Here is a 23,652-nt window from a genome sequence, read left to right on the forward strand (position 1 = left end):
CCTTTGTTTGTGCAATAGATCATGTTTGCCAAAGTTGAGGTCATTTGGAGGTGGTCGAAAAAATGACCGCATTCCGGAGGGGCCATTTGGTCTAACTTAAGCCAGTTTTTGAAAAAATGTGATTTTTCCCACCACCTCCAAATCACACAAACTTTCTTGAACATGGTGACCCACATGTGCCAATCATGGCTATGAAATAAAATTTGGAAAAAGAATTTTTTACAATGCCCCCCTGAGGTATAGACCGATGTATTGACCGGTCAGTCTAGAGGGCATTATAAATTAATAAAAAATTCAAAAAAATATAAAACCTTTGGAACCCACCTTTGTTTGTGCAATAGATCATGTGTGCCAAAGTTGAGGTCATTTGGAGGTGGTCGAAAAAATGACCGCATTCCGGAGGGGCCATTTGGTCTAACTTAAGCCAGTTTTTGAAAAAATGTGATTTTCCCACCACCTCCAAATCACACAAACTTTCTTGAACATGGTGACCCACATGTGCCAATCATGGCTATGAAAGAGAATTTGGAAAAAGAATTTTTTACAATGCCCCCCTGAGGTATAGACCGATGTTTTGACCGGTCAGTCTAGAGGGCATTATAAATTAATAAAAAATTCAAAAAAATATAAAACCTTTGGAACCCACCTTTGTTTGTGCAATAGATCATGTGTGCCAAAGTTGAGGTCATTTGGAGGTGGTCGAAAAAATGACCGCATTCCGGAGGGGCCATTTGGTCTAACTTAAGCCAGTTTTTGAAAAAAATGTGATTTTTTCCACCACCTCCAAATCACACAAACTTTTTGAACATGGTGACCCACATGTGCCAATCATGGCTATGAAAGAAAATTTGGAAAAAGAATTTTTTACAATGCCCCCTTGAGGTATAGACCGATGTTTTAACCGGTCAGTCTAGAGGGCATTATAAATTAATAAAAAATTCAAAAAAATATAAAACCTTTGGAACCCACCTTTGTTTGTGCAATAGATCATGTGTGCCAAAGTTGAGGTCATTTGGAGGTGGTCGAAAAAATGACCGCATTCCGGAGGGGCCATTTGGTCTAACTTAAGCCAGTTTTTGAAAAAATGACTTGAAGGTCAAAACATTAACTTGTCATATATGCAAAAAAAAATATGTGTATGGAACGCAAGTGAGCATGTGTATAATTTAGTGTGTGATTTCAAGATCAAATCAATACACAATGCCAATATGCCAAAAAAAATTGCCCACCTACCAGAGCAGGAGAATTCATACTCCACGGCCTGCATACGACTAGGAACCCTGCGGTGCATGGGCCAGGATGCAGGCCCGTGGTGCAGATTATCTCTGCTGCTAGTAGGCCCCACGGGGCAGAAGGGACGAGAGTTAGGCAATGTACTGCCTGCAATTGATAGGAGCTTGAGAGGGGAGTCGCAGCCGGGTATATAAACCGGTGTGGCGCTTCCTCGCTTGGCGAGGTGGGACTAAACTCCCACCACCCAACGGTGTGCGCTACGATGTGCCCTGCGCGGCTCCGCCTTGGGCCCAATTCGGGTGGGCTGGCCCAGGCAGCCTTACTCCGCTCGCTGATACGTTTTAAATTTTCTTTGTTTCTTTTCTTGTTTATATTTTTAATATTTAAAATCAAGTCTCTTTTTTCTATATTATTTCTAACATTGTTTACTAAAATTTAAAACATATGCCAAATTCTGTTGTGTATTATTTCATTTTTCCATACTCTTTCGTATATTGATAATATTTACGAAATATGAACTAAAATGTTGTGTTTTAATTCAATTCTTCATTCCAATATTTCTTATCTTTATTACTTTTTAAATATTTTTAGTTTGTAAGATAAAATGTTCTGTTTTATCTCACTTCTTCATTGTAATATTTGTTCTCTTCTTTATATTTGAAATATTTCCAAAATGTAAGATAATATGTTGTCTTTTATTGCACTTATTCATTCAAATTTTTTCTTCTATTTTCTATATTCTCCTCTTTTCTTTGTTCTGACAGTTATAAATTTAAATAATGTATGATATATTGTTCTCTCATATTTCACTTTTCATGGTTGTCTTTCCTAATTATAAATTTTATTTTCTGTTTCATAATTGAAATATTATTAAATCAAATATAGTTGGGACAATCGCATGTATGCCTCCACTTGCACCATGTACTACAAGCAGGTTCTTCTTCTCGGTCTCACCAATTGATACCAAACTTTTATGCACACCCTACGATGACCATAGCAAGCATGCCTGCCAACTACCGTTCATTTCTGACACTCTATGCATCTTGCATGCATGTGGTAGTAGAATTCATACACCATGGCCTCATTTTTGTTGAAATCCAATTAATATCCATGTGTATTACATGTAAGTGAGCATGTGTAAAATTTATTAGATGACTTGAAGGTCAAAACATTAACTTGTCATGTATGCACAAAAAAATTGTGTATTGAATGCAAGTGAGCATGTTATAATTTAGTGTGTGATTTGAAGATCAATACACATGGCAATATGCCAAAAAAAGTGCCCACCTACCAGAGCAGGAGAATTCATACTCCACGGCCTGCATACGACTAGGAACCCTGCGTTGCATGGGCCAGGATGCAGGTCCGTGGTGCATATTATCTCTGCTGCTAGTAGGCCCCACGGGGCAGAGGGGACAAGAGTTAGGCAATGTACTGCCTGCAATTGATAGGAGCTTGAGAGGGGAGTCGCAGCTGGGTATATAAACCGGTGCAGCGCTCCCTCGCTTGGCGAGGTGGGACTAAACTCCCACCACCCAACGGCTGTGCGCTGCGATGTGCCCTACGCGGCTCTGCCTTGGGCCCAATTCGGGCGGTGTCGTGGTTTTGTCAGGGCAGATGTCCTAGAGAAAGGACTTAGTCGTGGAGCCATCGCGACGGGTTAGCTTGAAGGGGTTAAAGCGGACACAAGGACGCAAGAGAGTTTATACTAGTTCGGCCCCTTCGATGAAGGTAAAAGCCTACGTCTAGTTGTGATGGAATTGATGGGTGTTTCGATGACTAGGGAGCAAACAAGCTTCGCCTATGTCTCGAGTTGTTGTCTGTCGTCCTTGAACCGCCGCCGGGTCGTCCCCTTATATACATGGGTGACGCCCGTCGGTTTACAGAGTCCCAACACCGGCTAATAGATGTGTCCGGTTTGGTCTCTACTTATTCCTAACTTACAATACAAGTTACATATTGACGCTGGTTTACGGCTACAGGCTCTCAACCGATTATGGGTCTTGAGCCCTCATCTACCTTCATGGGCTTTAACATACTTAACTACTGATGAAGTTAACCCGGCCCAGATAGGCCGGTTTACGCCCAGTAGTAATATCCCCAACATTAGGCCCCAGATTGATTTGAACAGGTTCATGTCAATCCTTAGCAAAAACTTCATCTTCAACATCTTCTTGTAGTTTGGTGAACCGCCGTGATGTCATCTTCTCTGATTGCCGTAAACCGGCGTGACGTCATCTGTCATAAAGAAACTATCCATGATACCTTCTTGTTTAATAGATCTACGATAATCGAGGCGACAACTCTGCTTCCAAACTTGCGGCCCCTTGATTTTCGTGCCTGACCCATGTCCCTTGCTTTATAAATAGGACCGAAGGGTCATTTCTTTTTCCCCTTCGTGCCCTTCTGCTTCATCTTCCTCGCGTCGCCCAGCTTCGGAGCTCCGCCGCCGCCGTCGAGCTTTGCACCAACTTTGGCCGCTGCATCACCCTGAGCGTACCAGAGCACCGCGGCGACCTTCCGCTTCTTCCTCAGCTCCGGTAAGTCTTCTATCCTTTTCATCATAGATCTGTTCTAGGGTTTCCATGTTCTCTAGCGTTCATCACTTGCTTCTTGTTCATATGATAGATCCTTAGACGAGTCTGTGAATCTTCGCTCTGTGTAGCAGTAGTTTTTATCCTCTGTTTTCACTTTCGCATATTAAGACCATAGATCTTATCCGTACCTTCGCTTATTGATTCGGCACTGCTCCTTTTGGGCCTTGAATATTTACCTCCTTTATAAACATGTTCCAGATCCAAAGCTGTAGTATAATCTTGTGAAATCTGTTTTTGTGTACTTACTCATCTGCAGTCTTGACTGTTCAATGCTTAGACCAGGCGGTTTAACTTTGTAGAAAAAATTGACAAACCGGTATATATCATTAGTCCCCTTGTTGAACCGCCAGATGTTGGTTGCTTCATGAAACTCCGGTTCAGATAGTTCTGTCTCCGGTTTAACAGTGCCCATACCAACGTACCTTGATCAAATGCATTTTTGAACCGGGATCTTCTACCTTGTAGATTCCATCATGGCCAAGCAAGTATATGAGTGCAATTGGGTTCCTTCTCGCGTCACAGAGGATCAACTGGACGATTTAGTCCTGATTGGCGCCTTAGGCAGCAAAGATACCATCCATTGGAGGGCTCCTAGCAAAGAATGCCCTCCCACACCTCGAGAAGGAGAGGTTGTTGTTTTCGTAGATCACTTAGCCCGGGGCTTTAAGCCGCCCGGTTCTAAATTTTACCGGGATGTTTTAGCCGATTTCCAACTCCATCCGCAAGACACTGGCCCCAACTCTGTTACAAATATGTGCCACTTCCAAGTGCTCTGTGAGGTGTTCTTTCAAGAGGAGCCCACAGTGGAATTGTTCAGAGATCTTTTCCATCTAAACTGCCGTACTGAGTTTACTGATGGCTCTAATACGGAGTTGGGTGGCATGGCGATTCAGAAAAGGAAAGAGGTCACATACCCTCACGCCAAGCTGCACAGTCACCCCAAGGAGTGGAATCAGACATGGTTCTACTGCAAAGACACCTCCCCTGCTGGTGAGAATCCCTTGCCTGGCTTTCGTCCGGAGCGGCTTAGCAATACACACCCTTTTCCTCAAAGATTGACTGCCCAGGAGAGAAGCAAATATGCTCCCCAGCTGTCAAAGCTCAGAGCCTTTATGGCCAACGGTTTAACAGGGGTTGATCTCGCTCGCTGTTGGATATCATGGAGCATACTGCCCCTTAGTCAGCGCTCCGGTTTGATGTGCGAGTATACTGACAGTGTTGATGACCCACTGCGACATTCAAAACTCCAGCTCTCCGGTGAAGAAATCACAGAGGCTGTGCATAAGATACTGAATGAACCGGAACACGTCTGCGCTAGAACCGGCCTGCTTCCCTTCTGTGCCACCAACAAACTGCCAGCTGTAAGACTTTGATTTTTCTCTTTGCTGAATCTGTTATTGATATGTCTGGTCATTGTTTTTAATATCAGTGTCTGCATAATCAGGGCAATGATCCGTTTTGGAGCAAAAAACTGCCGCAGGAGAAACCAAAAAAACCAGACAAACCGGAAAGAGCAACCCGGCAAAAGACTAAAGCTATGAAGAGGACTGCCCATAGGAAAAGAACCATTGCATCTTCTAATCCGGCCCCTGATGATGAGGTGGATAATCCGGACTTTGAGGTAGAGCTTGACTCACTTGGTTTATTTTTCATGTGTCTTATTGATGATGATATTTGTCAAGATGATGCCGAAGCCAGCCACGCGGATGTTGCAGAGGTAATTATTCTCTCTTCCGATTCAGAAACTTTGCCTTCACAAAAAATCCATGAGGCAAACCGGAAAGTTAAATTTTCTCATCCTCTTGCTTATTTGGATCCTAAACTTCTTATGAAGACCCAACAACACGAAGCTCGCTGCACCACCCGGCACAGCGGCCAGGTAGTTACCTCCGCCGGTTTACCGAACAGTCCGGTTCGGAAACGCCATTCCGAGGTCTCTAATTTGCTTGTCAGTGCTTGTCCTAAAGCGGGCTTCTTTCGTCAACCTCTTAATCCGTCTGACTCCGATTACCAGGTTACTTCCCACTCATCTTCTGGCGAGTCATCGGCTACTCAGCTCCCACCGCACAAAACGGTGCTTGGGTAAGCTATACTTATTGTGATGTTTGCAGTACATTGCCTTAGAACATATGTTGTATTTAATTTTGTTATTCTTCTCAGGGCCAAACCTAGGCCAATCAAGAAGGCCCGCCTGGACAAAGCGGCCGAAGAGGATGTCATTCTTGAACTAGGCAAGACACCCAATCTTGAAGCGGCTATTCCTGAGGATATTCCCAACGATCCACCGCAGCCAGATGATGATCTTATTGCTGAAGAGAGACCTACTGATACCTCAGGTCCTATCCATCAGCCCACAGGTTCCATCCGGATTGAAAGCTCCACCGGTCCAGCAAAACCTACTAACAAGCCAACAGCTCCAGTGCAAACCGGCGGTACCAAGGATGATGAGGTTGTCATTACTGGCACTGGCCATACTGAGCCAAGCAATCCTGTCGCTTTATCTAAACATTCTACCAAGGAAGAATTTGCTGCTTTTGGCAAAGGCAAGTGGAACGCTGATCTGACGACTTACGTTGCTCTGAACGCCCAAGATATCCATTCCGGCTATCTGAACCAGCTGTATACCAGCCGTGACTACGAAGCCGGTCTGGTTAATATGATGGAAGATAAATATGAGGTAACTTCCATATGCTCCTTCCTGCTTGTATGCTTCCATTCTTGCTGACTCTCCTAGCCCCCAAGGCCGGTTTGAAATATTCTTTCAAACCGGGACTTAATAATATAAATCTTGATGCTTTGAAATTTGCTGATGTAGCCCCCAAGGGCCGGTTCAACTTAGCATAGTTAAACCGGTACTTTAAGTAATTGAAACTGCCGCATCAGAATATATATGATCAAATAGCCATTAGCCCCCAAGTGCCAAGTTGAATGCTTGTATTGATCTTGGGACTTTGTAAACAATTGAAAGATGAAGATCGAATATGCATTAGCCCCCAAGTGCTAAGCGCATAACTTGTTATGTGGTTGGTACTTGAATCCTTCTACCAATTTGTTGTTATGTTGTATCGTCAGGCGGAATATGATGTCTGTATATCAAAACATCCAAAATAAAATTTTTAAGTATATGATCAAATTTTTGAGATACATAATACCTGCCATCGTTGAGTGTGAAGTTGGCTTGGCCAACCTTGAAGCGGAGTTTTGCAAACCCACACTGTTGGAGGAAATAACAGCTCCTGTATATATATATGACGCTGGTTATCATGTAAACCGTGCCGGGTTAAAATAAACACCGTGTTACTCCATAAGAGGATGTTAACAACAAGGATCAAACCGGACAAATAGTCTCCGGATTGACGTGAACTATGTTCTGTCAATTGATTGGTTAAAAAACTTTGTCGGTTTAAAAAACACAATGAAAAGCAAAAAAACCCCTTCAAAGAAAAGTGTGAAGCAAAAGCAACGGCAAAAACGTTTGCTAAAAAAGATTTATTTAAGCTAATCAAATGGCGTTACCATGGCCAAACACGACCAGGCTCCCGTTAGGTGTAACTATGGTTCTAGTCAGCCAGGTCCCCAAGTGATTTTGTGGCATTTATGCCGACCAAATGGCGTGGTCATGGTTCGGGTTCGACCAAGCCCCCAAGTGATTCTGTGGCCTTAGGCCGATCAAGAGGCATGACTGGTTCAGACATGACCAAGTCCCCAAGTGATCTGGTGGCTCTCGCCTATCAAGAGGCATGGTATTGGTTCGGACACGACCAATCCTCCAAGTGATATAACACAATGCTTTTAGCAAAGCGAACTCAAGGGGTAAACCGGAGGCCGCTTTAGAGCAACTCCGTGTAACCTCACATGATGTAAAAGAACAGATACCCCGCTTTAGCTGAGGTTCTAGTTTATTATATTTAATCATAATATATACATTGTCGTAATATGTACATAAGTATAGCCAATGGCTCAGGTATAGTAAGGCCGAAGATGAGCTATATTCCACGGCCTGTTAGTCTCCTCCTCTGATGTACATGAGTCCTTATGCTCTCGAATATCGATCAGATAGTACAACCCTTGTGCAGATTCTTGCTGACCACGAAAGGCCCCTCCCAAGGTGGGGATAGCTTATGCATATCAGTCTGATCTTGGATGAGCCGAAGCACCAAATCCCCTTCCTGAAAGGCTCTGGTTCTGACCCGGTGACTGTGATAACGACGAAGATCCTGCTGGTAAATCGCCGATCGGGCGGCTGCGATGTCACGCTCTTCATCCAACCGGTCCAAAGCATCTTGCCGTGCTGTCTCGTTGTCCGCTTCAATATAAGCCGTGACACGAGGTGAATCATGACAGATATCACTGGGGAGAACCGCCTCCGCTCCATAAACCATGAAGAACGGTGTGTATCCTGTTGATCTGTTGGGTGTTGTATTAATACTCCATAACATAGATGGTAATTCTTCTACCCAACAACCCGGCGTTCTCTGCAAAGGAACCATGAGCCGGGGCTTGATGCCTCTCAAGATCTCTTGATTAGCTCTTTCTGCTTGACCATTGGACTGTGGATGTGCCACTGATGAAACGTCGAGCCGGATGTGCTCCCGTTCGCAGAACTCCTTCATAGCACCTTTGGACAAATTGGTACCATTATCTGTGATAATACTGTGCGGAAAGCCAAACCAGAAAATCACCTTTTTGATGAACTGAACCGCCGTGGCCGCATCACACTTGCTAATAGGTTCTGCCTCCACCCACTTTGTAAACTTGTCAACCGCCACCAGGAGGTGGGTCTTCTTATCTTTGGACCTTTTGAAAGGCCCAACCATATCCAGCCCCCAAGTCACAAACGGCCAAGTAATTGGAATCATTCTCAATTCTTGAGCCGGTACATGAGCACGTCTTGAAAACCTTTGGCAACCATCACATCGTCGGACCAGATCCTCCACATCAGCATGAGCAGTTAACCAATAGAAGCCATGGCGAAACGCTTTAGCCACCAGAGACTTTGAACCAGCGTGGTGACCACAATCTCCTTCGTGGATCTCACGCAAAATTTCACGGCCTTCTTCAGGAGACACGCAACGTTGAAAAGCTCCTGATACACTGCAATGATGCAACTCGCCGTTGATGATAGCCATGGACTTGGATCGCCGGATTATCTGCCGGGCCAGAATCTCATCCTCTGGCAACTCGCCCCGGTTCTTGTACGCCAGGTAAGGAAGCGTCCAATCCGGAATAACATGAGGAACTGCCACCAATTGAGCCTCTGGATCAGGAATAGCCAAATCCTCTTCACCAGGGATCTTCACCGACGGGTTGTGCAGCACATCCAGAAAAGCATTGGGCGGGACCGGTTTGCGCTGAGAGCCCAGCCGACTTAAAGCGTCCGCCGCTTCATTTTTCCACCGGTCCACGTGGTCCACCTGATAGCCTCTGAAATAACCTGCAACAATATCCACCTCATGATGATATGCTGCCATGAGTGGGTCCTTGGAGTCCCAAGTGCCAGACACTTGCTGAGCCACAAGGTCCGAGTCACCGAAGCACTTAACTCGACTTAGATTCATCTCCTTAGCCATCCGGAGACCATGGAGCAAGGCTTCATACTCAGCTGCATTATTAGTACAAGGGAACATTAAACGGAGAACATAACAAAACTTATCACCTCGTGGGGAAGTTAATACGACTCCAGCCCCCGAGCCTTCCAACTGCCTGGATCTGTCAAAATGGATGGTCCAATACGTATGATCCGGCTTTTCTTCAGGTGCTTGCATTTCCGTCCAATCATTGATGAAATCAACAAGTGCTTGAGACTTAACCGCTGTCAGAGGCACATACTTCAAACCGTACGGCCCCAGCTCTATGGCCCACTTTGCAATCCGGCCAGTTGCTTCCCGGTTCTGGATGATATCTCCCAAAGGAGCAAAACTGACTACCGTAATTGAGTGCCCTTGGAAATATTGTTTAAGCTTCCGGCTTGCCATAAAAACTCCATACACCAGCTTCTACCAATGCGGATACCTTTGCTTGGACTCAATGAGCACCTCGCTGATATAATAGACCGGACGTTGAACCGGATGCTCCTTACCTGCCTCTTTTTGCTCCACCACAATAGCTACGCTGACCGCCCGAACATTAGCAGCAACATATAGCAGTAACGGCTCCTTGTCAACGGGAGCGGCGAGCATAGGCGGATTGGCCAATTGCCGCTTTAAATCCTCAAATGCTTCATCAGCAGCAGAACTCCAGATAAACTGATCCGTCTTTTTCAACATCTGATACAAAGGGATTGCCTTCTCACCCAGGCGACTGATAAACCGGCTTAGCGCAGCAATCCGGCCTGCCAGGTGTTGAACATCGTTGATACACTTCGGTTTAGCCAGTGAGGTGATAGCCGTGATCTTCTCCGGATTAGCCTCAATTCCCTTGTTGGACACTAGAAAACCCAATAGCTTGCCCGCCGGTACACCAAAGACACACTTGTCCGGATTAAGCATCATCTTGTATGTTCTCAGGTTATCAAAGGTTTCCTTCAAATCATCAATCAGAGTCTCCTTCTCCCAGGATTTAACCACGATATCATCCACGTAGGCATGTACATTACAGCCAATCTGCTTGTGAAGACAATTTTGTACACACTGTTGGTAAGTTGCCTGGGCACTCTTGAGCCCGAAGGGCATAGACACATAGCAGAAGGCTCCAAAGGGAGTTATAAATGCTGTCTTCTCCTGGTCCTTAACTGCCATTTTGATCTGATGATAGCCAGAATACGCATCCAAAAAACTTAAACGCTCACAACCCACCGTGGCATCAATAATTTGATCAATACGGGGGAGGGCAAAAGGATCTGCTGGACAAGCTTTATTAAGATCTGTGTAATCCACACACATGCGCCAGGTGCCGTTTTTCTTGAGGACCAGCACCGGATTGGCAAGCCACTCGGGGTGAAAAACTTCAACAATAAAGCCAGCTGCTAAGAGCCTGGCTACCTCTTCTCCAATCGCCTTGCGTCTTTCTTCGTTAAACCGGCGGAGGAACTGTTTCACCGGTTTATATTTAGGATCCACATTAAGTGTGTGCTCAGCAAGTTGCCTCGGTACACCTGGCATGTCGGAGGGCTTCCATGCAAAAATGTCTCGATTCTCACGGATGAACTCGATGAGCGCGCTTTCCTATTTCGGATCCAAGTTGGCACTGATGCTGAACTGCTTGGATGAATCGCCAGGTACGAAGTCAACAAGCTTAGTTTCTGCTGCCGATTTGAACTTCAGGGCCGGATCATGCTCCATAGTTGGCTTCTTCAACGGAGTCATGTCCGCCGGATCAACATTGTCTTTATAGTACTTCAACTCCTCGGTGGCACAAACCGACTCTGCATAAGCCACATCTCCTTCCTCGCATTCCAAAGCGATTTTGCGGCTTCCGTGAACCGTTATTGTCCCCTTGTGACCCGGCATCTTGAGCCGCAAATACACATAACAGGGCCGAGCCATAAACTTGGCATATGCCGGTCGCCCAAACAGGGCATGATATGGACTTTGGATTTTCACCACTTCAAACGTCAATGTCTCCGACCTGGAATCATGATCATCCCCAAAGGACACTTCGAGAGCTATCTTACCAACGGGATATGCTGATCTACCAGGCACTACACCGTGGAATACTGTATTAGACGGTTTGAGATTCTTATCTGTTAGTCCCATACGACGGAAGGTCTCATAGTACAAGATGTTAATGTTGCTCCCTCCATCCATGAGCACCTTGGTGAACTTATAACCTCCCACCTGAGGCGCCACCACCAGAGCCAACTGACCCGGATTATCGACCTGGGGTGGGTGATCCTCTCTGCTCCATATGATTGGCTGTTCAGACCAACGTAGATAACGGGGTATGGCCGGTTCAACAGAGTTGACTGCCCGCCTCTGAACCTTCCGGTTTCGCTTGTCCAAGCTAGTGGTAAAGACATGGTACTGCCCACTACTCAACTGCTTTGGGTTGCTCTGGTAACCTGACTGTTGCTGCTGTTGGTTGTAACCACCCTGGTTGTTCTGAATATTTTGACCATTATGTCCGCCCGGATTACCATTAAATCCTGAACCGGAACTTCCTCCACCGTAACCCGGCCCGGACCCTGAGCCACTGCCAGATCCGTGATCATACCGGAAATTATTAGAATTCTTGAACTCCTACATAATAAAGCAATCCTTCCAAAGGTGGTTTGCTGGCTCCTCCTTCGTCCCATGTCTTGGACAGGGCTGGCTTAGCAGATAGTTTAGGCGGTTTGGGTTAGGGTTGGGTGCTCCACTACGATTTTTCGGCCTATCCTTGCTTCGTTGGCCATTGTCCTATGCGTTGGTATTAACCACAAAATCCATGTTACCATCCGCTTTACGCTTGCCTCCTCCGCCATTGCCTACCCAGTGATGCTGCTGACCTTTGGAGCTGCTGTTCTTCTTCCCTTTCCCTGTCTTGTCATCATCAGATTCGGGATCCTTGGTACTATCAGAATCAGCATATTTCACCAAAGCGGCCATGAGGGTCCCCATGTCGGTGCAATGACGCTTCATCCGTCCCAATTTCAACTTCAGGGGCCCAAACCGCCAGTTGCCTTCTAGGGTTAATACTGCGGTGTCAGCGTTGATGCGGTCTGAGGAGTGCAACACTTGTGAAACCCGGCGCACCCAATGAGTCATGATTCTCCTTCCTCCTAGACGCATGCAGCTAAGTCCACTATCGACATAGGCTGTTTATAGGTATCCTTGAAATTGCTGATAAAACGGGCTCGTAATTGGGCCCATGAACTAATAGAATTAACTGGCAAGCTTTTTAACCAAGTACGGGCCGTTCCTTCAAGCATCATGGTGAAGTATTTCGCACACGCCGTGTCATCCACATCAAGCATCTCCATGGCCATCTCATAGCTCTCCACCCATGTCTCTGGAGGTTGATCTACCGTGTAATTTGGTACCTTGCGCGGGCCTTTGAAATCCTTGGGCAGGCGCACGTTGCGTAAAGCGGGGATAAGGCAAGGCACCCCCAAAGAACTAGAAGTAACACCAGGTTCGATCGAGATGGTTGGACGAACCGGCGTGAGCTGCCGAGCCTGATGCTGTGCGGCTAACTCGGCCTCCCTGCGCGCTCGGGCCCGGTTCACCACTTCCTGAGCGTCATCAGCACCACCCGTCGGGTTGTTGCCACGGGGTGCTCCACGTCATTCATTACTCGACACTGCTGGTTCATCCATATGTCTGCTATAGCTCCGGCTTGGACGGGGGGTCGAGTGGATCCGGTCGCGGCTGTACGAGTACGCTTCCTGTTGGGCCAAAGCTGTCCTCAGAAGTTCCTTGACCCGTCGCGTCTCTACTGCCTGCGGCGAGTCACCTTCAATTGGAATGGCCTCCAGCCGTGCAGCAGCGGCAACAAGATTGTCCATTGGGTTGGAGTAGTGAACCGGAGGTGTTAAAGCATCCTGAGGCATAACGGTGTTTTGACGAGGTGGGTCCATCTAACGAGGCTGAACCGGTGCACCGGTCCCAGGGGCTTCTGCCCGGTTCCCCTCCAGCGGATTGCCGGCTCTTGGTCCTGGAGTGTTGAAAAGGTCTCTGGCCTCGAAAACCGGAGGTAAGCGGGATCGGTGCTTCCTCCTCATGACTTCATGCGACGTGCTCTGGTCCAACATAAGCCTGTAGGCCTGTGCGTCTAAAGCGGCCTGCTCTGCGGCCATCCTGGTGTCCTCAGCCGCCAGATCCGTCTTGGCCTAGGTGATTTGTTCCTTTACCTTTGCAATCTCCGTGTTGTGAACGTCCTGATCTGGCGGATTAACTTCCGCCATAAGCACAGCCAACGCATCAAATAGTTCTGATAGAACCTGAGCCGGCGGGCGCACAGGGCCTCCTGCCCCGGCAGCCGTCGCCGCTGCTGAACCGGAGATCGTTGCCGTGGCTATCGAAGAATGAAGCGCTGCTTGTGTTCCGGTCATGAATATTCCAACCCGGTTAGGCAGATCAGAGGGGTCCGGAATACTGTCGCCATCGGAACAGCTCTCAATCCGGCCATCTTGTAGCTGATAAAGAGATTCGGTTTCTCCGGTCGAATATTCGTCACCGGAACAAACGAAAGTCACCCCGCGAAACTCCGATCCGTCCTCATAACTTCCTCCATGGATCACTCCCACGAAGGCACGCTTCATGGCCGGTTTAACCCGGGCGGATTGCGCACGCTGAGCCGTCTCGACGAGGTCGGTGCAGATGTCCGGCTCAGGGCCCGGTTCACTGATCTTACCAATGAAAACGTGAATGCTACCAAAGGGGACCCGGTACCCGTACTCAATTGAGCCGGCCTCGGGGCCCCAGCCTGCGTCGTCGATGTAGAGCTTGCCACGACGACTCTTAGTCATCCGGCCTACAGCGTAGCCCTCGAGTCCTTCAAAGCGGCCCTCCAAGAACCGGAAACCATCGTGCGATAGCCCCACGGTGGGCACCAACTGTCGTGGTTTTGTCATGGCAGATGTCCTAGAGAAAGGACTTAATCGTGGAGCCATCGCGATGGGTTAGCTTGAAGGGGTTAAAGCGGACACAAGGACGCAAGAGAGTTTATACTAGTTCGGCCCCTTCGATGAAGGCAAAAGCCTACGTCTAGTTGTGATGGAATTGATGGGTGTTTCGATGACTAGCGAGCAAACAAGCTTTGCCTATGTCTCGAGTTGTTGTCTGTCGTCCTTGAACCGCCGCCGGGTCGTCCCCTTATATACATGGGTGACGCCCGTCGGTTTACAGAGTCCCAACACCGGCTCATAGATGTGTCCGGTTTGGTCTCTACTTATTCCTAACTTACAATACAAGTTACATATTGACGCCGGTTTACGGCTACAGGCTCTCAACCGGTTATGGGTCTTGAGCCCTCATCTACCTTCATGGGCTTTAACATACTTAACTACTGATGAAGTTAACCCGGCCCAGATAGGCCGGTTTACGCCCAGTAGTAATATCCCCAACAGGCGGGCTAGCCCAGGGCAGCCTTACTCCGCTCGCTGATACGTTTTAAATTTTCTTTGTTTCTTTTCTTGTTTATATTTGTAATATTTAAAATCAATTCTCTTTTTTTCTATATTATTTCTAACAGTGTTTACTAAAATTTGAAAAATATGCCAAATTCTGTTGTGTTTTATTTCATTTGTTCGTTCTCTTTTGTATATTGATAATATTTACGAAATATAAACTAAAATGGTGTGTTTTATTTTAATTGTTAATTCTAATATTTCTTATCTTTATTATTTTTGAAATATTTTTAAGATAAAATGTTCTGTTTTATTTCACTTCTTCATTCTAATATTTGTTCTCTTCTTTATATTCGAAATATTTCCAAAATGTAATTGATAATATGTTAAGTTCTATTGCACTTCTTCATTATTTCAATTCTTCATTCCAACTTATAAATTTTATTTTCTGTTTGAAACTTTAAATATTATTAAATCAAATGTAGTTGGGACAGTCGCATGCATACCTCCACATGCACCATATACTAGGAGCAGATTTATCTTCTCAGTCTCACCAATTCAGACCAAACTGTATGCAAACCCTAGGATGACCATGGCAAGCATGCATGACGAGTATCGTTCATTTCCAAAACTGGATGCATTTTCTAGGGTTTTTCCGTTGACAAAACCCTACAACACTGCCCCCACGTGACACAACGTGTGTTTTGTGTCCGAACTCGTGCACACCTTGCCTGGGGGAGAGGGGGCACATTGGCCATCCTCACATGCTCCCAAAAGTTGGGGTCATCTCATGCATGCCCCCACATGCACTATCTACAAGCAGGACCATTCGGGTCTGCCGGAGATCAGGTCTGAAATTGGTTTTTCTTGACGGTCCCACCAAATGGTCCCAAACTTCATGCATACCCTACGATGACCATGGCATGCATGCGTGACAAGTATCGTTCATTTGCGACACTCGATGCATTTTCTAGGGTTTTCCAGCGACAAAACCCTACAACACTACCCCCACGTGATGCAACGTGCGGTTTGTGTCCGAATTCGTGCACACCTTGCCTGGGGGACCACATTGGCCAAGCCCACAAGCTCCCAAAAGTTGGGGTCATCTCATGCATGCTTCCACATGCACCATGTACAAGCAGGACCATTCAGGTCTGCCGGAGGTCAGGTCTGAAATTGGTTTTCCTTGATGGTCATCTCATGCATGCTTCCACAAGCTCCCAAAAGTTGGGGTCATCTCATGCATGCTTCCACATGCACCATGTACAAGCAGGACCATTCAGGTCTGCCGGAGGTCAGGTCTGAAATTGGTTTTCCTTGATGGTCCCACCAAATGATCCCAAACTACATGCATACCCTACGATGACCATGGCTTGCATGCGTGACAAGTATCGTTCATTTGCGACACTCGATGCAATTTCTAGGGTTTTCTTGCGAGAAAACCCTACAACACTGCCCCCACGTGACGCAACGTGCGTTTTGTGTCCGAATTCGTGCACACCTTGCCTGGGGGACCACATTGGCCAAGCCCACATGCTCCCAAAAGTTGGGGTCATCTCATGCATGCTTCCACATGCACCATGTACAAGCAGGACCATTCGTGTCTGCCGGAGTGCAGGTCTGAAAGTGGTTTATGCGTAACCTACGATCTCACGAAATGATCCCAAACTTAATCCGTAACCTACGATGACCATGGCATGCATGCATGACAAGTATCGTTCATTTCCGACACTCGATGCATGTATAATATTGTAGAAATGATAGAGATACTATAAATATTGTTGAACATATACAAGTATACAATAACTAATACGTGTCACAAAGAGTTTTTTTTAGGGATGAACCAATGATATTTATTTTGAGGGAAGAAACAATGCAGGTAGGTGGGCCGGCCCAGACCGCAAATAAGTGTCGGATCCATATTGTGGAGCCCACAACGCTGCGCTTTCCATGCACGTCGATCACGGGAGTAATTGCCGTTCTATTACACAATTCTGGGATCGTGCTAATCCATATGTTCCTAATCCCTATGATTGAGGAGCACGTTCAGCCTCGCTTCAGCGGAGGAAAATATAGATCGCGAGATTGGCCACAGGGAAGTTACGACGACCTAGGCGTCGACCTCGTATATAATCTACTCCTCGCACATGTCGTCGACTAGATCGACTCCTGTCGGCGAGGCGTCGACAGCTCCGTCCGCCGCATCCCACACGCCACAAAAACCCGGAGAAGATCAAGGTCGTCCGCACGTGCAGGCCGACCTCGATGAACTACGTCGAGAACGCATCGCCGACTTCTTTCATCTTCGTCGACCGATCAAGTAAAGTGTCCTCCTTCCCTCGCGCTTTCATAGCAAGCTACTTCCTCCGTCTCGTTGCTTTGATGGACTTAGGTTTACCACATATTTTCAACTAGTATGAACTGGACTAGATGCGTTCTGACCAGATGGCGTAGATGAAAACATTCTTTGGTTCTTTCATAGCATGGTAGAATAAGATGTTGTTTCTCGAGAAGCATGATGCAATACATTTTTTGTCACAAGATCCAATTATATTTTTGTCACACGATCCAATTATATTGTTGTGCACATAGAACATTAAAGAGTTATTAACATTAGATGTTGATGAACCTCAAATAGGTACCATTGCTATAGACTCTAGTTTATTTACAGGTGAACAATTTGTCACCCTATTAGTAAGACAACCAGACGAATAAGTAACAGTTTACCATATTAAATTTATTGATTATATAATTTAAATGATACTCAAAGAACTTGATCAGATGCAAGTAAATTCAATTACCAATTGTAGTTATTTTTTATTGCCTCATGTCAGCACACACTTGGCTGCATGTTGCAGTATACATGGTGATAGTATTGTATTTCCATTAGTGTTATTTTTGCATTAGTGTTAGCTACTGCCAGAAAGTTTTATATTTTTGCATGCCTATTGTTATTTTTGCTTTAGTGTTAGCTAATGTCACGAAGTTATATATTTTCTTTCAACAGGATGGACGAGCTGAATGGAGAAATAGTATGCGCAGTTGAGAAATGGTGCAAGCTTGTTGCAGATCTATCGAGCGATCAATGCGCTAGAGTGGCTGATACATCGTTGCACAGCATGCTGTAAATACCATCTATTAAGATGCATACCCTGCTGATTAGGTATATGATTGAGAATTTTCAGGCCAGCACGGGCAGATTCATTATACAAGAGCAGGTTGGGGAGGTGACTCTAGGTGCGGTCGACGTCGAGTGCATCTTTAATCTCGAGAACCAAGGACTGTCCGCTTCGGACATTCTGACTGAAGAAGGCGAGGACATGAAGGAGCTGGTGCCGCCACAATTTCTCAGTAAGACGTCAGAAAACATAGTGATAGATAATCTCATTGAGGACATAATTAAAAGTAAAGCCACCGACGACGATTTCCTTCGCAAAGTAGCGCTGGTCCTGTTAGGAACAATTATTGCTCCCATGTCGAGCAAGATTATGCCAAAGCAGTACTACGCTTTGGTCTACGATGTGAAACGTATTTCAAAGATTAACTGGAATGCCTTCACCATGCGTGTTCTCCTTGATTGCCTTCGCATAGTGAAGAAAGGCAAACACCTCCGCCAATGGCCGAAAGGCAATTTGGCTCTCTTGCAGGTACACATATCAGACCTGTTGCATAATGTCTATTATCATATCATTGCAAATTTTATGTGATGTATTTTACTAACTCTAAATCCTTATATTTTTTTGTAGTACTTGTAATGGGAGAAGGTGCAACCGGTCGAAGGCGAATGCGCCTATAATCCCAACTTGTCCATACAACCTCTTATGAGGAACTGGACAGAAGGCGCAGCCACTAGGAGAGATAGGTTCGACTATGATAATGGGCGCGGCCGTGGTAACGTAAGGGTAAGTCATTGTGTTTCGTCTTTATTAAATGTTTTGTAACTTAATACTATTTATTTTTTATTCATCACATGTGCTTCAATATCGCATGCAGATCGAAAATAATATCACCCAGGAGTATAGGGCTCAGGAGCCCAACATCCCAAATAATGCGCCTACCATGAAGCCAAAAACCAAGCCTGCAACTGGAAACACAAAGATGTCGACGTCAGCCACATTGCCGGAAGATTTGATGGAGCTTCTAATGAAGCGGTGCATGGACTTCATACACACCGAGATGAGGCAAATCCCTGATCAAGTAGCTGAGGTATCACACCCAAACTTTATACTTTACAGTATGTTTGCTGTTTTAAACCATCCTACCATTACTAAGTTTATATTTCTATTACAGAGGTTGTTGGAGAAGTTGAACAAAGAAGGTGTCATGTACAAGCTGGCTGTTGCCGTGCCATCCGCGGAGAATGATCCGGACGAAGTGGATTCGTTCGAGAATGGTCCATATGAAAAGAAGGAATTCGTGTACAAGGAAGACATGGACAGTGATGGAGAGCCGATCATTGACATGACGCAGCCTGAAGTGCTTCCCGACCATAAAACCGTACCTGAGGTACTATGTATTTATCTTTCTGTCTATAATTTTCTCGTTTAATTTTTTTCGTCCAGAAATGTTCACACGATTTAGTTTGTGAAACAGAAAACCCCATCGAAGCTGAAAGGACACAAGGAAGCTTCACCTATTAAGCGTAATGATGTATGTGGGGGTACACCGGAAAACCCTTGGGTGGTTGGTACTTCTACTCAAGCACCTTCATCGGACATAGACATTTGTCCATCTTCTGTCGGCAAGTTCATGGCTAAGGCGAATGGAAAAAAGGGTGCAACAATCGATAAGGATGAGGAGGTTATGTCCGGTAAGCGGAAGCGGACCGTTCCCAAGAAATTTGATTCCCCCCTACGCACTTGACAAGCCTGGCAAGCGTACCAGCCGTGGTCAGAGAACCTCTGGTACTAGTACTGCTACTAGAGGTCTCGTAACTAACATTCTTAATTTTTTTATTTACTACCAATGCATATGATCACCATTGTTGACGTTCATATTATTTCATGCAGCTCTATTTTCAAACAATAATGTGCCGGAGGATGTGGCAGATGAGTTGACGCCGGAAATAATTGATGCAGCTGTTTCATTTGTCAAGTTAGCTGCTAGCACTGAGAAGAACAAGAACAAAAAAATTTACTACAGTGAAGGCCGTGGCATAACTCTGACTTCCGAAAGGATTCTACCGGTACTAGCTCATTGATGGCTGTCGGACGATGTAAGTACTACTTGCATGTCCTCTTTATAAGATGCTCAAAAATCTATGTCTCAACTCTCAACATGTAATGTGCTGATATTCTATGCAGGTTATTGATGCTTATATGGGACATTTGGAGTTGTGTGTTGGTCATGATCGTTACCTCTGTCCAGCGTGGAGGTCCAAATTCCTTGTAGATCGTGCTATCGCACATGACGATCCATTGCCATCGAGCTGCAACATGGATAGTGCTCTGACCAAAGCTGGGGCAGTTAATAGAGTCACAAAAGAGTATACTATGCGTGATAAGGTACGTAATGTTTGTGATTCATCACTACATGATAGTTCATCAAGTATTTCTTTTGATCCGTAATGGTTTTTTGCACTGTAGACGTATATCGCGTTGAATATCGACAATAGCCACTGGATGACCGTGGTCATGCACATGATCAAGAAAGAATTCCAAGCTCTCGATTCGCTCTATCCTCTGGACCTGACTGAGAGGACTGTTAAAGCACTGGGAATGTAACCAACATTTGTACCATTGCTCTTACATATTGTTTATGATTGATCTTTAACACTATCCTCTTTATAGCGAATGGCTATAGCACACGATATGCGTCAGGCAAATCTTATTACACCAGGGAAATATCCGGACGTAAGTAAGTGGCCTATCAAGGAGTATGACATACCCCAGCAAGAGGATGGGTGAGTTAATAGGACACCATGCACAATCAAACAACAACACACATGTTTGTATTGCCCACCGCTAATGTTTGCATATGTACCAGGAACTCTTGTGGCCTTTTTGTCACAGAATGTCTAGAACATTGGGACGGGGACAAAATCACCCGCAAATTTACACAGGTATGCTGTTATTTTCGTTTGTAGACTAGCTACTATGGTGGTGTAGCAACTTCGGTTCATGTAACCTTTATGTCATTTTTTGCAGGCCACCGTTAACGCAAGGAGAAGGCGTTTCGTCGTAGAGTTGATTATGTCACCTTCAAACTCGATGGAGTGTGTGAAGAACAAAATTCGCAAAATCGCAAGCAAAACGCGCCTGAAGAATTCATGCGGCATGCAAGATTGAAGTTTTAGTGGTTTGGATTTAGTCCGGTCGAAGGTTTCGACGGCATGATTATCTTAGGGGTTCTATCATTTTTATGTAATAAACAGGGTACATGCATGTGTATTGTGTCTTTCAGACAATTCGCTCGTACAAGACAATTCGGTCATAAAATTCGCTTGGAGAAGACAATTTGGTCATACCAATAAAGTTTTGGCTTCACTTATCAATTGTTCTTGCTTAATATTTTTCTCCTTCTCCAATTTTTTATAATTGTATTTTTTCACGGCTTCACTTATCAAGTGTTCTTGATTAATATTTTTCTCCTTCTCCAATTTTTTACAATAGTCTATTTTTCTCTTCAACTGCTCTCGTAAGTTTCATATTAAAATTTTCACAATCTTAACTTTTTTTAAAACTCTACCAAGCTTAGCATTCTGCCTTAGCTATCTGCATGTCATCATCTTGCATAATCTCCTAGTAATTCCCCATCATCACATTATTATGAAAAATAGTCATGGTAGATAAGTAAATATATCGAGCCATAATGTAATATTACACTCATCAAAGTCATGTCAGCTCGTTGGCTCTATCGCGTGTTATCAGGCATCATGTTTTTCTAGTTTGTTTTACAAACCCGTCGTTTTTTAATTATATGTATAATTAACTTTTTCTGTACTCATCATAATGCCAGGCACGGCCCATCTAACCACGTGAGGTGCCCCACAGGCGGGCTATCTTCCCGGCAGCGCTACACCAGCCCATTTTGCCAGGTTCACATCGATCTTTCCCCTTTTCTCGTTTCGCTTTCCAAATCCCTAGCCCTCCCTCTCTATTTGCGCATCCAAATCTCGACGGCGAAAGCATGACAGCGAGCTGGGCGTCCGCCGGCGGCGGCTGGGGCGAGAAGAGCGGTGGCGACTGCAAGTTAGGTCGAACCCTGGGTCCTGCAAGCAGGTGGGCTGGATTCAGTGGCACAGGAGGCAGCGGCGGCGGATCTAGTGGAACAGGGGACGGGGGTTTCGTGGGCGGCGGCGGGCCGGGAGAACCCACGGCTAGGGTTTCTTCAGTGCTACACTTTGGTGGTAAAAAGGTAAGTTCTTTACCGTTGTTCTTTACATCCCAGCATTATCGCCCATAATTCATCACCTGTGGCCATGACAAGCTTCATCTATGTGGTCATCAGGAAACTCCTAGTGGCCGTGTCTGCATAGATGCAGACAATTTTGGCAGCGCACTCGGGGGATGTGTGTTTCAGGTTAGTCTACTGACCATGATCTTCAAACTAGTACTGCTATTACGGTCAAGCTGCAAAAAAGTTCAGTGTTTAACGCTTGCAGCGACAAGTTCAGTTATAAAATGACTTGAATTGCTCATGATTTATTTAGGATGATATCACTTCTGAGTATGTTGAATGGGTTGATGGGGAGTGGGATAGCAAAGCAAAGTCAGTCATTAAGTATCTTGCCATGAAGAACAAGAAACTAGAGACTAAGATTACAGAATATGAATCTGAAATTAAAAGGAATGAGAAAGAAAAGAGGGCAATGGTTAAGATGCACAAGGAGATATTGCTCTATAGGGATAGGATTTTAGGATTTGGAGGTCTTCTGTATCTTGGCCTGCTTGCCATTATGATTGTTGTCATAGTTAGCAAGTAGATTGTTCATAAAGTTATTGACACCATTGTAATTGACATGATGAAATGATGCAGAATTATTTGCTATTCAGTTTATGGGCAAAGTGTAACAGAGATTGCAGCATAAATAACATGGGGCCATCATGATTGGTAGACAGTGCACTTTTGGCATGTTCTATATTTGGCAGACAATGCACTTTTGGCATGTCCTGTATTTGACAGACAATGCACTTTTGGCATGTTCTATATTTGGTATGTGATGCACATGGGCGCATCACCTAGCAACACTACTGATTTATGTAGCAGACTAGTTCATTGTCTTGTTGCAACATAGGAGCAACATCTAGCAGCTTCCATGCAACACTGAAGCAAAGCAACAATACATATTCAATAATCAGAAATTTAACTGAACTTGGCACTTAGGGTGAGCAGTAGATATCCAGTTCTTCAGCCACAAAGAACCCGATCAAACCGTACCGATTGCATAACTTATATGCTTACATATAAAAGCATACCTAACCAACATCAAACCCAAAATAATGTTAACTTATATGCTGAAACATATAACAGCATACCTAACTTAAGATAACCAGCAGCTTCCTCCTCCTTTAGCAAATGTGCCCATCTTCACTTCTTCAGAAATTTGAGGCGGCGTGAGCGGCGCACCACACACGGAGAAGCCTTCTTCTTGACCACCGTTCTGTTGGACAGTTGCGCCACCTGATCCTGAGCCACCTCCTATTCTTCCACCTTCACTATGTTAGGGAGGAGGGGAAGGAGCTCGACGTCGATGGGCATTGTCTTGCCATCCTCGACGGCGACCGGCGCTACCATCTGCACAGCGTCCTCCTTGCCCTCCTCATGGTCATCAGGGATGACCAGTACCTCCTCCACGTCGTCCTCCACGATGTCAGAGCCGAACGGCAGCACTGG

At 45.4% G+C, this 23,652-nt stretch overlaps 1 protein-coding gene across 1 annotated transcript in view; it reads left to right on the top strand.

Annotated features, from left to right (window-relative positions):
• LOC147991858 (uncharacterized) overlaps positions 1-23,652 on the top strand; it is a 43,650-nt gene that overhangs the window by 14,313 nt on the left and 5,685 nt on the right. The window lies entirely within an intron of this gene.

Source organism: Triticum urartu, chromosome 1A, assembly GCF_056163025.1.
Source record: "Triticum urartu cultivar PI428250 chromosome 1A, HENAU_Tu73, whole genome shotgun sequence".
In the NCBI taxonomy this organism is placed as follows: domain Eukaryota; kingdom Viridiplantae; phylum Streptophyta; class Magnoliopsida; order Poales; family Poaceae; genus Triticum; species Triticum urartu.